Genomic DNA, 16,775 nt, shown 5'->3' with positions numbered 1-16,775 from the left:
CAGCTGTGTTTATTCTGCTCCTTGCTTCGCTTTACACCCAGGATAACAGGCCTTATTGTCCCTGGGTTGTAATAGCCCCCAAACTCATTCCCTAGGAAAGTCTGCATCATCACATTCTAGGAGTGTTAGTGCTATTACTCCACAGGGGTAAACTTATACCATTACCAATTAGGGAAACTTATATCATTACCCCATTGGGAAACTTGCGCCATTAACCCCTAGAGTAGCTTGCACCATTAACCCCTCCCACTCACTAAACAATACCTGACAACCTCGTCCTACTGAGTTACTGAGCGGAAAATTCTCTCCTCCATGATGTAAGGTAGAGACACATATAATAATTTTAAGTCATCGCTATACCAGATATGAAGACAAGCATCATTTATTGTCCTCAGTTCATCAGTTAAGTAATTCACAGAAGATAATCACCGACAATCATTACAGGTTGCTTAATCACTTACTGGGTGATCCCTGACAAAGACCTCCGTTAGTCGATACTTTCCTGTTTGCTGACGGACAAAACATTTCGGTCCACCAGGTGTTTCACTCGTACCAGGTCCTCCTAGTGTATCTTCCTGCTGGACCAACCGAAAGATTTCACAGCAACGTTTTCCTCTGTGCACTTTACTGGTGTTCGCGTTGTATGGAATTTAGACGTCTTTCGCTAGATTTTTTGTTTACCTTTTATACTGTCTCTCAGTTTTCATTATCAATTAAAAATATATAAATGTTGTTTTAGTTTAAATATCCGTGTATATATGTGGTGCGGATCACTTCCTTGGTGGAAGTATGTGTTACACTTGTGTTTTTAATAGGGGAAGTAACGGAATTGTTCATATAAAGGATTATAACACATTAGGTAAGGCAAGAGTTACAGGTGTGACCCACAAGAGATATTGTGGTGACTTCAGTTATGGCACATCAACAAAAGTGGCGTGGATGCTCCAGACTAAACTAACAAGTGCTGCGCTCATACTTTGTCCTTCCTTTTATCTTTCGTGCTTCGTATCCCGATTCCTAAAGAATATATATAAATTCATTTAGAGCTGTGTTACGACATGTTTGTGTAAAAGTTTAGTGATGTTGTGTTTGAGGTCAATATGTGGTGCGAATATTATGTAGAGAACTCTGAGCTTGGAGATTAAAAGAAAACTAAAATAACTTTTTAGTGAAAGGAACTTAAGGGCTAACTGGTTAGATGGGTAGATAGACTCTGCCGGGTCGCCATCTGGAGAAGACCCAGTCCAGGACAAGTCTGGAGAACCTGTTACAGTACAGAAAGACGCTTGTGTGTGCAGAACAAGAACATTGTTTCTTACTTAGTGCATTTCAATTAAATGAGCAATATTTTCTAAAGATCTTTTCAGTCTCACTTTATAAGTGAAAAAATTAATGTCCATGTCAAAGAATATAAACAATAATTACATAAAATTACGATGTTATATAACTTGCCATCAAAATAATGGCCTTATTAATGTCTTGATAAACAAGAAGATAGTAAAAATAATATAGCCAAATTAATCACTAAACTCAAAAAGGGTGGATACACAGGTGTCCTGTACCTGGATCACTAGCGCACTCGCCTCACACACTCAGGTCCGGGGTTCGAATCTCCTCCGGTACGGCTGGAAAACATTAGGGACGTGTTTCCATAAGACATCTGCTGTCCCTGTCCCTGTTCACCCATCAGTTCAAAATGGGTACCTGGGTGTTGGTCGACTGGTGTGGGTCGCATCCCGGGACAAAACTGACATAATTTGCGGGAAATGCTCAGCATAACAAGTGACTTTCTATATAATAGTATGTCATTGATGTCAGCTGTGGACTGTATACCTTGTACATGTACTTGTATACCTTGTGCATGTACTTGTATACCTTGCACATGTACTTGTATACCTTGTACATGTACTTGTATACCTTGTACATGTACTTGTATACCTTGTACATGTACTTGTATACCTTGTACATGTACTTGTATACCTTGTACATGTACTTGTATACCTTGTACATGTACTTGTATACCTTGTGCATGTACTTATATACCTTGTACATGTACTTGTATACCTTGTGCATGTACTTGTATACCTTGTGCATGTACTTGTATACCTTGTACATGTACTTGTATACCTTGTACATGTACTTGTATACCTTGTACATGTACTTGTATACCTTGTGCATGTACTTGTATACCTTGTGCATGTACTTGTATACCTTGTACATGTACTTGTATACCTTGTACATGTACTTGTATACCTTGTACATGTACTTGTATACCTTGTACATGTACTTGTATACCTTGTACATGTACTTGTATACCTTGTACATGTACTTGTATACCTTGTACATGTACTTGTATACCTTGTGCATGTACTTGTATACCTTGTGCATGTACTTGTATACCTTGTACATGTACTTGTATACCTTGTACATGTACTTGTATACCTTGTACATGTACTTGTATACCTTGTACATGTACTTGTATACCTTGTACATGTACTTGTATACCTTGTACATGTACTTGTATACCTTGTACATGTACTTGTATACCTTGTGCATGTACTTATATACCTTGTACATGTACTTGTATACCTTGTGCATGTACTTGTATACCTTGTACATGTACTTGTATACCTTGTACATGTACTTGTATACCTTGTACATGTACTTGTATACCTTGTACATGTACTTGTATACCTTGTACATGTACTTGTATACCTTGTGCATGTACTTATATACCTTGTACATGTACTTGTATACCTTGTACATGTACTTGTATACCTTGTACATGTACTTGTATACCTTGTACATGTACTTGTATACCTTGTACATGTACTTGTATACCTTGTACATGTACTTGTATACCTTGTGCATGTACTTATATACCTTGTACATGTACTTGTATACCTTGTGCATGTACTTGTATACCTTGTACATGTACTTGTATACCTTGTACATGTACTTGTATACCTTGTACATGTACTTGTATACCTTGCACCCTGCTGCCTGCTAAGTGTGCATGACAACACCCTACTGCCTGCTAAGTGTGCATGACAACACCCTGCTGCCTGCTAAGTGTGCATGACAACACCCTGATGCCTGCTAAGTGTGCATGACAACACCCTGATGCCTGCTAAGTGTGCATGACAACACCCTGATGCCTGCTAAGTGTGCATGACAACACCCTGATGCCTGCTAAGTGTGCATGACAACACCCTGATGCCTGCTAAGTGTGCATGACAACACCCTGATGCCTGCTAAGTGTGCATGACAACACCCTGATGCCTGCTAAGTGTGCATGACAACACCCTGATGCTTGCTAAGTGTGCATGGCAACACCCTGATGCCTGCTAAGTGTGCGTGGCTAATGGAAGCTGTAAAGAAACATCCTAAGTCAAGGATCCAATTTAGGAAAAACACACACAACTTTGTGTTTGTGGAACGGAATGAAGAACTGATCAATGATCTACTTAGTACACCTTATGGGGGGTATTAAGCTGCTCCGACCTCCATCAGACACTCACCACTTTAAAAAATAGGTCAGTATCATAATCTTTGAATACCCTCTCTACATGGACCCATCCCATCTGACTCGAAGCCTAAAAAAACTTAAAGGAAAATCCCAAATTATTGCCAGTTGGTTAGGTCCTGTGCCCCTCCCCCGAAATATCTGGGTGCATGGTTTACGTTTCCTAAACATCGAAGTGTACCTACCCCCTAAACGTAGGTGTTACAAATGCCAGCACTATGGCCATGTTGCAGTAGACTGTGGAATACTACATTCTTGGTGTGGTAAGTGTGCTGGGAAACATTCCACTAGAGAATGCACAGTAGGCCTTGACAGCCAAAAATTTAAGTGTATTAACTGTAAGAAGTTGGGGTTACAGTTTCCCACAATGACTGCAGTCAGAACCCAAACAACCTTCGATGTAAACCTGATAACAGTCCTTTAATGGTAACTGAGGATGAGGCCATCCAGTCTACCATAGACAGAGCTGAGACTGAACCTCTGCAAAGTGCGGAAGAACCCAACCTCACCGGAAAAGGATTCTGGTGATACCAGAATGCCATCATACACACTAGTTGTGGAGGAGCTAGCCATCCCTGCTAGCACATATGGAACTACTGATCTGTCACTACTGATACGTACGCCTACAACTGAATATGGGGATGAGCTTTTCATTTTTACCAACACGCACAATTACAACAGTCAGACGGACATCACACAGGTAACCCCCCTGGAAACTGGAGATGAGTCAGATGCACAGGACCTACCTGCAATGAATAATGACGAGGCAGACTTGCCACAGGCACCATCAGAGAACACTAATGTAACCATGGTACCTGTTAAGGTGATAGGTGCTAAAGAAAGCACTAACTCAGAAGTGCAATCCTCCGGAGAGGCATTGGATTCGCCTGACCTTCCTCATATAACAAATTTGCAGAAAAAAATTGAGCATCTTGAACAGACAAGTTTAATAAATATATGTAATCAGGATGATGCTCTTGAGCATGGTGATTATGTCAAAAGTGCAGCAATCTCCGTTCAGTTTCAAGCAATTTGTAAGAAAGAAGCCCATGACTCTTGGCTTCAAGACTTGCCTTTTAACTGGCTGCCAAGATGCCGAAAAATGCTTAAAAATAAAGGTCCTGAAGATAAGTGCCTCCACACTGTAGTCAAAGCATAATAGTTTTACCATCTCATGAGCAAGAGATTGTAATAACTCACTACAATGGATACATTACAAATCTTTTCATGGAACATTGCTTCCATCAGGAAGCGGTTGCCTGACTTACATCATATTAGTGCAACCAAGAATATTGATGTCATCTGTTTGCAGGTATGTAGACTGAAAGATGGAGCACCTCCACCAAAGTTGCCTGGATATGCAGCTTATAACCTAAGGTCAACTAGCTGTTGTGTGATGTATGTCAGAAAGAACTTGTCACATTTATATATTTATTTATTTATTTATTTATTTCAACATGATACAAAGAAGTACAAAAGAATACAGTTAAATGCAGCATACCAAAGCCACTTGTATGCAGAGCATTACGGGCTGGCTTAAAATTAACTTAAGATTAACTAAGCAATGATGTATTCAGTGATAAAACATTATTGTAAACAGATAACTATAGAGCACAAATGAGTATTACAAAGACAGGTCATATGGTTGCATGCGTTGCTGTACATTCAGTAGAATGGAGTATTCTGTTAGGTAGTGTAATTAAAAAATAACAAAGTTTGATTGGGTCTTAGGTTTAACATTTATGTGATACAATTATGAGAAACATTTAAGATATACAATTTATAAGGTACAATTATTCAGTATTTATTTGGTTTTAGGTGAGTAAGTGATCTTTGAGAAGAGACTTGAATTTATAAACAGTGTTTCTTTTATATTTACAGATAATGAATTCCAGATTTCAAGGCCTTTTATGTGCATTGAGTTTTTGCATAACGTGAGATGGACACGATGAACATCAAAGAGTGATCTGTGCCTTGTGTTATGGTCATGTGTTCTGTTGAGGTTGGTAAGGAGATGTTTGAGGGGAGGGTTAATATCAGAGTTAAGTGTTCTATGTATGTAATAGGTGCAGTAATAAGTATGGATGTTTTGTATGGTGAGTAGGTTTAGAGTTTTGAATATTCAAATTAAAATTCAAGTTTATTCTCTATAAGGGATACAATGTGGGGTTTACAGGTTTTGGGTATTGTGTGGCTTACATGTTATAAAACACTAATTACAGAGGGAGCCACTAGGACACCTAGCCTGGCTAGGCATTTCGAGCAGACTTAGATTAATTCTTAACATTAAATCCTTACAGATTATGGTATTAAGGCTAAGTGACTGCATCATAATTTGTCAGTTTAGCAATATGAGTTTTGTTGGAGTGTGCTGCCTGTAGTGGGAATTTCTTATCATTCTCACTGCAGCCTTTTCTTGGGTAATTAGTGGTCTGAGATGGTTTATTGTTGTTGAGCCCCATGCACAAATTCCATAGGTGAGATAGGGGTAAATAAGTGAGTGATATAGAGGCAGGAGGGCTGACTGTGGAACATAGTACTGTATCTTCGATAGTATGCCTACGGTCTTGGAAATTTTCTTGGAAATTTGTTGTATATGTGTATGAAATTTGAGTCTATTATCAAGGTGGATTCCTAAGAATTTTCCCTCTGTTAGCTTTGTGATGGGTGATCCGTTTATCATTATGTTAAGAGGGACATCTGTAGCTCTGTTACCAAACCTCATGAAGTAGGTTTTGTCAATGTTTAGTGTAAGTTTGTTAGTCCTCATCCAGGTAGATATTTTCTGTAATTCGGTATTTACAGTAATGGCTAGCATGACTGGGCTCGGGTGAGAGAAGACGTATGTAGTATAATCTGCAAATAGTTTGGGCTTGAGTAATTGCGAAGAGTTTGCCCCATTTGTGTACACATATTGGCTTCTGTTGCTGAGGTATGACTTGAGGTAGTTGAGGGAGTGCCCTCTTATACCATAGTGCGACAATTTTACGTGGAGCAAGTCATGGTCAACTGTATCAAAAGCTTTACGTAAGCCAATGAAGATCCCCACTGAGACTTCTTTTTTCTCTATTGCAGTGTATATATGTTCTAGCATGTGTATAATAGCATCATTAGCATTTTTATTAGGCTTGAATCCAAATTGGCAGGGGTTGAGTATGTTTTGGGAGATGAGGTAGAAATAGATTCGCTTATGAATTATTTTTTCGAAGATTTTAGAGAGAGGGTGTAAGTTGGATATTGGCCTATAGTTATTCAAGTCTGTTTGGTCTCCGCCTTTATGGATCGGGGTGACCCTTGCTGTTTTGATAACTGTAGGAAGGGTAGAGGATTCAATCGATTTGTTAAAGAATGTTGCAATGATTGGTGATAGCACTTTTGACGCTTTCTTGTATATAAAGGGTGGTAAGGTATTTAAATCTCCTCTCTTCTTTTTTAGTGTGTTGATAATAAGGGAGACTTCAGTTGGGTTAGTCGGAGCTAGGAACAGTGTGTTCGGGTAGTTGCCAGTGAGGTAGTCATTGGGTGGGGTATCTGAGCTTGGGATTTTATTGGCAAGGTTTTTTCCTATAATGGAGAAGAAATCATTGAGTTTGTTTGCTGTTTCAGTTGGTGGGAGTTGGGGTTCATCTGATTTTGTTAATTAAATTTCGCTATTTCATGATATCTTTTTTGTTCCTAGAATTTCTGATAGGGTTTTCCAGGTCTTTTTTATATCACCTCGTAAGTTAGATAATCTGTTATCATAATACAATTTTTTTGCCCTTCTTATCAGGCTGGTTAGGAGTGACGAGTAACGTTTTGTTTGGTCTCTGGTTATGTGACCCATTCTGTACTGTTTTTCATATAGGTGTTTTGTATTTATGGATTTGAGGATGCTGGGTGTTAGCCAGGGACTGTTCAGTCTCTCGGCTGTCATCTGTTTAGTTTTTTTAGGGCAGTGCTTGTTATAGAAGTATTGTTTTTTTTATAAAATTATTAATACATTCATCAATATCTGTATAGATTTCTAGCTCAGTGTGCCAGTCAATGTTTGTCACTGCTGTTGTGAAGTTATTAATAGCTGCCTCATTGTGAAGTCTGAAGGTGACTTTAGTAGTGTCTTGGGGTAATTTGCCAAGATTTGTTATGAGGAAGGTAGGGTAGTGGTCTGTGGTATTATCTGTGATTATGCCTGATTAAAGGGGATATGGTGGTGGTCCAGATGTGGTCTAGCAGGGAAACACTAGTCTCTAATTCTTGTAGGTTTTGTTACTGTTGGTAGCAACATGCAGTTACTCATAGTGTTTGTGAATTCAGTAACATGTGGATCCTGGTCTTGAAGGAGATTTATATTGAAGTCACCTGAGAGTAGTAAGTGATCTTTGTTCATGCGTGCATCAGTTATCATACTTCCTAGGTTGTCACTAAAACGGCTAATGTTTGACTGTGGTACTCTGTAGATGTTTATCACTGTGAGAGGTTTTTGTAGGTATTTGGATTTGAATTTAGCTATTATATATTCCCCATGTTCATCCCTTGTGCAAGTATTAGTGATACATTCTAGCCGGTCTGAGTAGTATATAGCTGTGCCACCCCCGTGTTGATCTGGCCTACAGTTGTGTATGGCTGTGTAACCAGGAATGGCATTGACATCTGTAGCATCAGGCTTTAGCCAGGTTTCAGTGAGTAATGATGGATATACTGGCATGCAGGGAATTTAGTAATGCTATGAGATCATCATAATGTTTACTTAAAGATCTGATATTGTAGTTACAGACAGTTATGTTGTTGTTGGCTCTGAGAAGTGCCTTTGATTGTTCTGCTGTGTAGTAATTACAATTACTGTTTGATTCATTTAAGTCATTCATTAAGAGGTTGGTATCAGGATCAATGCTTGTTATCATAAGATTTATAGTGAATCAATAGTTAGTACTATGTATAAGACAAAGTAAATATTCTAAAGCTATAAAATAACACCTGAATTATTTTAACAAATGTAAAAATATGGGCTAGTTCTTTAAAGCTAGAATAAAGGAGACAATATAAAGGGATTAAAATAATTTGTGGTGAACAAATAAAGTGGTAATCAAATAAATGAGCTAGGGAATATAATGAGAAAATAGTGAACTTATTACACTTCAGCACCTGAGAATAGCACCTTGATTTTAACAATTGTGAATATATGAACTAAGATTGTTATATAAAGCTAAAATAAGGGAGAAAATATATAAGGGACTAAAGTAAATAATGGTAAACAAAGTTAAAGTGACAGATAGTCACTATGATATAATATTGATTTGGGAGTAAGATCTGATTTGTTATATATAAGAAGTTGAGCAATTTATTGTACTATAAAAAGTAAAAATAATATGAGGTAGTTGGTAGTAGCAGCAAAAGTTAGTTTTGGAACTTGAACAATAATGTAACTGGAATATACACTAACTGGAATATACACTAACTGGAATATACACTAATTGGAATATACACTAATTGGAATATACACTAACTGTACACACAATATAGCCACTAAGATATAAAGAATAATCTAAAAGTAGGATTTGCCTTATAGCATAAAGTTTGAGCAATTAGTATCACTATAGGAGTATTATTTGAGGTAGTTGATACTAGTTAGTAGTTTGTTATTTGTAGTTTGTGAGAGAAAGGGAAAATTTTAACAGTGCTTAAGTAGGAAAGAAAATGGTAATACAGATAATATTGAGAGTAAGTATCTTATTAACAAATAACTTGTGAATTGGAAATCTGGGAAGATAACACAAACTGGGTCACACAAAGAACTGTGTGGGACACCTGGGATAGTGAGGTAGTAAATACTATCTAGGAGGTGATAGTACAGGGATTAGTTCAATGACATAATAACATACACTAACGTAGTAGGAAATTGGTCAGTAATATCAGTCAGACTCTGTAATGTTTGCATCATGAAGGAAGATTACTGGTTCATTTTCATTTGTAATATAGTACACACGGTCTACATTTGTTTTTCTTACTAGAATTTGTCCATCACGTACAAAGCACTGGTGAATTTTATCATTCTCAGGTTTCAGTTTTCTCACTCTGTACAGGAGGTTCTGTCGTTTTCTTGTGACACTCATTTATGTATATATCTTTTTTTGCTTTAATAGATGAAATTATTAGATCTTTTTTCCTGTCTTGTGTGTGAAATCTGAGCATAAAACTTTTTCTACTTTGGTTCCCTAGTAACAGTGATTCTTTTATTCCCGACACTGGTACATTAACATGTAGGTGGTCACGTGTTACAAAAAACGCGAATTCTAATAAGCATAGAGATCTCCAGTGAATACTAGAAAGGACTGCCCTTCTAGCATCCAGCCTGTTACTGGGTTTTTGTAACAATTAGTCAGTATCCTTGTCCAATTATCCATCATAATTCATTAAGATTTAAGAGTGCTTCAGGATTACAACTGGTAGGCTACTAACTGTAGAAATTAAAATTTAATAAGTTTATTAATAACAAAATAGTCTAGGAGTATATTATCAAATTAAATTAATGTAATCAACATAAAATAATCACTTCTCTCGTGTGCAGTAATATTGTGCTGAAGGCACACATCACATTTATATGTCTTAAGTACCGTCTGGTACATTAACATTTAATAATACAACTATATACAAATAAGTTTGTGTGTATGTGTGTAAGTGCTCTAAGTAGTTCGCTATGTCTCTAGACTCGACTAGACTTAAACCAGTGACTGACAAAATCCTCACATAAACTAACTTCTAGACCAAGCTGGCAATCAGAACGGCTTGCTTGAACAAAAAACCGACTGATAAGTCGAACATCAATATAACAAGCAACAGCGACACAGAATCAGGAACAAGGAGATAATATAACAACACTAAGTAGAGACCATCAGCAGATCCTCCACAAAAGTCACAAAACTCCCATACTACTGAATCTAAGTTCAGCATAAGAAAAATCCCAGACTGTGACAGTACACAGATTCCAGTACAAATTAGGTCAGAAGCTACAGCTCAGGACCTGAGTTTCTCAAGAGTGTCTATGCAACACACAACCTCAGTACAACGTCGAAAATCACATAGTCTAGACAATGTTCTGTGAACAAGAGTCTCACAGAACCAACAACAAGAAAGTGACAGAGACGATCTTCCAACAAGGGCCAGCAAGAGAGAGGTGGTATGAGGCGTCTTGCTAGAAGCTCGTCCAACCACCCAGAGAGTGAGAAGCCCACTGACTGACTGACTACTCGAGGCGAGGTGTGATCACCCCCCCATCACGTGATAGCTCTGTGCTGTTACTGCCCAGCAACACAGAAGCCGGCAGGGAAACGAGCAATGAGCGATAATTACAGTAGTTAGATTATCAACACTTGAGCTATGAGCACTGATATATATATATATATATATATATATATATATATATATATATATATATATATATATATATATATATATATATATATATATATATATATATATATATATATATATATATATGTCGTGTCGAATAGGCAGAACTTGCGATCTTGGCTTAAATAGCAATGCTCATCTTGCCATATAGGACAAGCAAAAATTTGTGTATGCAATAATTTCGCCAAAATCATTCTGAACCTAACGAAAAAATATATTTCACTGTGTTTGTTTAGTATTAAATTATTGTAAGCAAATCTAAAATATATTTAGTTGGGTTAGGCTAAAATAAATTGTTCTTGTTATAATAAGGTTAGGTAAGTTTTCTAAGATTCTGTTGGAGCAAAATTAAATTTTTTACATTAACATTAATGAAAAAATATATCTTTAAACGTATAAGAGAAAATTTTAGAAAGGACTTAATTTTAAATGAGTTCTTGCACGACATACATACATATATATATATATATATATATATATATATATATATATATATATATATATATATATATATATATATATATATATATATATATATATATATATATATATATATATATATATATATAAACGTTACATCCTACCTAATAAATATAACTAAGTCAAATAATAATATAAAGCAATATATTTACAATTTAGCTATTATCGCAAATATAAAGAATATAAAATTATAAGAACAGGTAATATACATTATATACATTGTGACACATTCAGGGGTCGCAACATCACGTATGATCTGGAGAGTTGTATCTTTGCAGTTGGAATGGTTTAATTCGCTGGGATGGATTTTCGTCTCTCGACCTCCGGGGAGAGAGGACGCACGCCTAGTAGCTACACCTGCCCTCTGGTGGTGACCTTTAGCAACTAGAAGACAAAATGGCATACCGAGTGGGACAGAGGATTAACACTGTTTGTATACAGCTGATACGTGGCACACTTACTGGAACTACGATGCATACATTGCTGCCTGCTATCATCAGGGACGCCTATGGTGTCCCCAACGAGGAAGTTTATGGTGTTGCCTTAAATGGGATGAACAGAGTTTTCCTGAAACTGAATCATACCGGCGTCTACGACAGACTTGTTGATGAGTACCAGGAGAGGAAGGTGACAGTGAACTCGGCAGTGGAGGTTGTTCTGCATGACGTGTCCAGGTACTACACATGGGTGAAGGTGAGAAATGTCCCTTTCGAGGCGACGGCGTATAGTATACAGGAGGTATTCCATAACTACGGAAAAGTCCATTCGGCAACGATGGGAGTATGGACAGAGGGGCCATATAAGGGAAGACCTGAGGGTTCTAATACCCTCAAAATGACGTTGGCTAGGCCTATACCGTCCTATGTCATGCTGGAGGAGTCCAGGACGCAAGTCTTTGTACACTATGCCGGCCAGAGAAAGACCTGTCGACTCTGTAGCTCATATGAACATATGGCAGCACAGTGTCCTAGAAAGCAGCCTACCAGGGCTCCTGGTACGTTGGCAGTGGAGCAGAGACCATGTGAGTTGATGCCTGAGTTGCGAGAGGAGGAAGCAGTGACGAGTGGTAGATGGAGCGAAGAAGTAGAACGGGAAGTATCGACGGTCGGTACCTGTGTTACCCTCCCGGAGGTGACAGGGGAGGGGCCCCCATCGCCTGAGGGACGGGTGGACGTGGAAGAGTCTACCCAGGAGAAGCTGCTGGAAGCGGTTCTGCAGGAGTTTTTCGAAGAGAAGGTGGCCGGGGAGGATGGTCCTGAGACGTCAAGTGAGATGCAGCTGATGGTTGAGCAGCAGGGACAGGTGAAGGGTCCGAGGAATGACAGAGAGGACATGGAAGTGGTGGTGGAAGTCCATCAGGAGGACGTGCAGGACGTAGATTTGTGTGTGAGTGAGAGCTCACGAAAAAGAACTGCGGGTGCTTTTGACCTAGATGAGGTTTTAACACCTGGGCAGAGACCCGGGAAGAAGTCATGGGTAGTGGTAGGGGAAAAGGCAAGCAGGGGAGGGGGTGTACCGGGGAAGATCAGTGGGGGGGCAAGGAGGGGCTGGTGGACAGGTTAGAAAAAAGGATAAAAATGGTACAGGTACTGAGAAAGGTGAAGTGAGTAAGATACAGCGGCATAGGGGTAAACCCCCTCTTCTGGCAAATTCAAGTGTGTCACAATAAATGTCAATGGGCTTAAATCTGAGGTAAAAAGGGTTTGGTTAGAGTGGTTTTTACGAAGGTTTGATGTGGATGTATGTTTTTTGCAGGAGCATAACCATAGGTTAGGGAGTGAATTGAGTTTGAGGGGTTATAAAATGTTTGTCAGTAATGCTTTGCAATTAAAAGGAGGGGTAGCAGTAGCTGTAAAGGAGACCAGCCCATTGCGTGTCATGGGTTGGGAGGAGGGGGGAGGGGGGAGGGTTGTAAGGGTAGATGGGCACTGGGGGGTGGGGAGAGTATGTTTCATAGGTGTATATATGCCGGCATGTAACAATGTTAGAGTCAAAGTTGATTTTGTACGTGATGTTTTGATGTATTATTTGCGAGGTTTACCTTCTATAACTGTACTTGGAGGTGACTGGAACTGTGTGATTAGGTATGGTGATGTGACGCCGAGGGGGGCAGGATGTGTTTTAGGTGCGCTAAGGGATGTGTTAAGGGATGTGGGAGTTGTAGATGTGGTGGGTAGGGGGGAGTATGGGGTGGAGCACACGTTCATTCGTGGGAATTATGGGGCGAGGTTAGATAGGATATATGTGATGCAGGGGATTGGTGTCGAGAGAGTGAGGGCTTTTGATGTCGGTTTTTCGGATCACAGGGCGGTGATAGCTGATCTGCGGGTGGATGGTATAGTACGCATATATGCTGGGTATTGGAAATTGAATGTGAGGCTTCTGCAGGAGAGGGATGAAGGCTCATCCTTTGAGGAATGGTGGAGACATTGCTGGGAGGGTAGGGATGGTGGGATGGATTTGCTTGACTGGTGGGAGATGCGGGCAAAGACAGCAATAGCAGAGTTTTTTAGGATGCGTGGAAAGGAACAGGCAAGGTGGAGATATGGTTTGCAAAACTACCTGGAGGGACAGCTAAATGCTGTTTACGACGGGGGGGGAAGGGAAGATGTGCGAGGTGAGGTGGATGGTTTAAGGAGTAGGATTGAAGGATTGCATAATGAAAGGTTTAATGCGATTAGAGTTAGGGCAGGTTTAGAGGAGGTGTTAAAGGGTGATCGACCATCAGGTTATGTCCTGAGAAAATTTAGGGAAAGGCAGATGGTGACTACCATAGCGCATCTAGTGGTCGCTGATGGGGGGGGAGGATATGTGGTGGGTCAAGGTCTTACTGATACAGATGATATTAGTGGTTATGCTGATTATTGGTTTAGGGAGAAATGGAGGAGGAACAAGGAAGTTGTCAGTGAGGAGGTATTTGGGGTTATGCAGAATACTATTGTATTGGGACAAGAGGAACGGGAAATGCTGGAGGGTAGTATTAGTGAGGAGGAGGTGGGGGAGGCGGTTTACGGGATGAGTCAGGGTAAGACGCCGGGCATTGATGGAATACCGAATGATTTTTATAGAGTTTATTGGGAATGCATTAGGTATGGGTTAGTGGAAGTCTTGAATCATATGTGGAGCAGTGGGAGGATGGGGAAGACCCAGAAAACAGGGATCGTTGTGTTGGTGCCGAAGAAGAAGGATGGGAAAGTATTGAATGATTATAGAGCAATATCCTTAATGTGTGCAGACTATAAAATTTATGCTAAAATTCTGGGCAATAGACTGAAGAAGGTTTTAGGATCAGTGCTACATGGGGGACAGTTTGGCATTCCGGGAAGAAGTATGAGGGACGGGCATAGTCACATAAGGGATTTTATTGAGGACTGCACCGGAGGGGGAATACTTGGATTGGATTGGGCTAATGCGTATGATTGTGTGAATAGGGATTTCTTAAAAGTTTGTTTGGAACAGTTGGGTTTGGGGGAGAAGGTGGTGAGATGGGTGCAAACCTTGTATGAGGGAGCAGTTATTAGGGTACAGGTTAATGGTAAGTTGGGGGACCCAGTACTGATGGAGAGAGGTTTGAGGCAGGGCTGTCCACTCTCTCAGTTATTGTTTGCCTGCGTACAGAATCCATTTTATGGGCTGGTGGATGAGGTGATGAATGAACATGGGATTAGGGGGGGTGGGCGGGGGGGGATTGTGGGGTACGTAGATGATACTACTGTGTTGGTAAGGCATGAGGAAGATCTAAGGAAAGTTGGTGGAATCATTCAGATTTTTGGGGACGCCACGGGTATGAGAGTTAATTTAATGAAGTCGAGACTATTAGAGGTGGGGGATTGGGTGGGAGGGGGCTTGGGGGAGGGTTTGGGATGGTCAGTAGTGGACAGAATTAAGGTTTGTGGAATATGGTACATGGAGGAAGTGCAGGAGAGTAGGAAGATAAATTCGGAATTAGTTACGAGCAGGGTTTTGGGTAGGCTAGGTGGCTTAAGGGCTAGGGACGTAACATTACAGCAGAGAGTTTTAGTGGTCAACTCTCTGGTTTACAGTAAGGTGTGGGGAGTGGCTGAGGTGTTCCCTTTAAGAGCAGAGGATATTGCAGAAATCCAGAGGAAGGTTCTAAGGTATGTGTGGGGGTTTGGGAGGGCATGGTTGAGCAAGGACGTGGTGATGACGGAGGGGAGACGTGGGGGTCTTGGCCTGATGTCATTGGGTCATAGAGTAATGGCTTTATATATTAAACAAAGATATATCCGGACTGGGGGGAACAGGGGAGTCAGGGTAGGTAGGGTAATGGAGGATGCACGAAGATGGTGGTGTGGAAGGGATTTGCGGTATTGTGAGGATATGTTGAGGGTTTTATTACATGTTAAACAGGTGTCCACGTTAAAGGTCAAACGAATGGTGGGTGCCGTGGTAGGCAAGGGTGTCTTACAGGGACTTGCTGTATATCCAACATATGACTGGATAAGCATATGGAGGAAGTTTGGCTTGCTTAGAATAACAGCGAGGGTACGAGAGTTAGTATATCGTTTTCTGATGGGAATATTGGCCTCTAGGGATGTGTTATATAAAATGGGTCTTGTGAGAGAGGACTCATGCTTGCATTGTGGGGACATCGAAACGGCTTTTCATGCGGTATATTTTTGTCCCTCTTTGGAGGGGGTGAGGTTATGGATGTTGAGAGTTATCAGACTTTTGGGGGGGGGGCAATGGCCATTCTTACGGGTCTTAATGTTGGATGTAACTGGGGTGCCGGGTGATGTGGGTAGAGCCTTAATGTATGTTATGACGGATTATTTACATGTATCTTGGGGGATGAGGGAGGTTAGGGGAGAGTTGAGGATAAAAGCGTTAGCAGCGAGATTTTATAGAACTATGTGTAGGAATAGGCAAGTCTATGGTGGGAGGTGGGTAGTTAGTTTTTCGGAGGGTTACCGGAATCTCACTGTGGGGGGCCTTCTCCTCATGAACCCAGGGGGCGGGCAAAGGGTTGGTCTCCTACCGGGGGACACATGAGGGTGGGTTGGTTTAGGCTTCTTTGTAGTGTGGATGGTGAGAGGGTTATGAATAGAGTGGAAGGGAGATGAATGAGGATTTGGAATCTATGGTTATGTTCACTGCATACAGGATAACCTTAAAAACCATGATGACTAAACCTTGGGATCTCGGGTTTAGAGCAGAATGATGTTAAGATTAGCACACAAGTTAACTTGATCGTTGTATAACTTATGTTTGCGAAGTGCTGTGAACCTGCACAGTTGCTTTGTGGGAAAAATTTTCTGCTATGTTTATATATGAAATCATGATCTTTGGCTTAGTCAATTTTATAATCACATATAATGACACCTTTTTCTATGTACCTAATCATGTTATGTAATGATAT

Source organism: Cherax quadricarinatus, unplaced genomic scaffold (assembly GCF_038502225.1).
Source record: "Cherax quadricarinatus isolate ZL_2023a unplaced genomic scaffold, ASM3850222v1 Contig1473, whole genome shotgun sequence".
NCBI lineage: Eukaryota > Metazoa > Arthropoda > Malacostraca > Decapoda > Parastacidae > Cherax > Cherax quadricarinatus.
Note: the sequence above shows the minus strand (reverse complement) of the source record.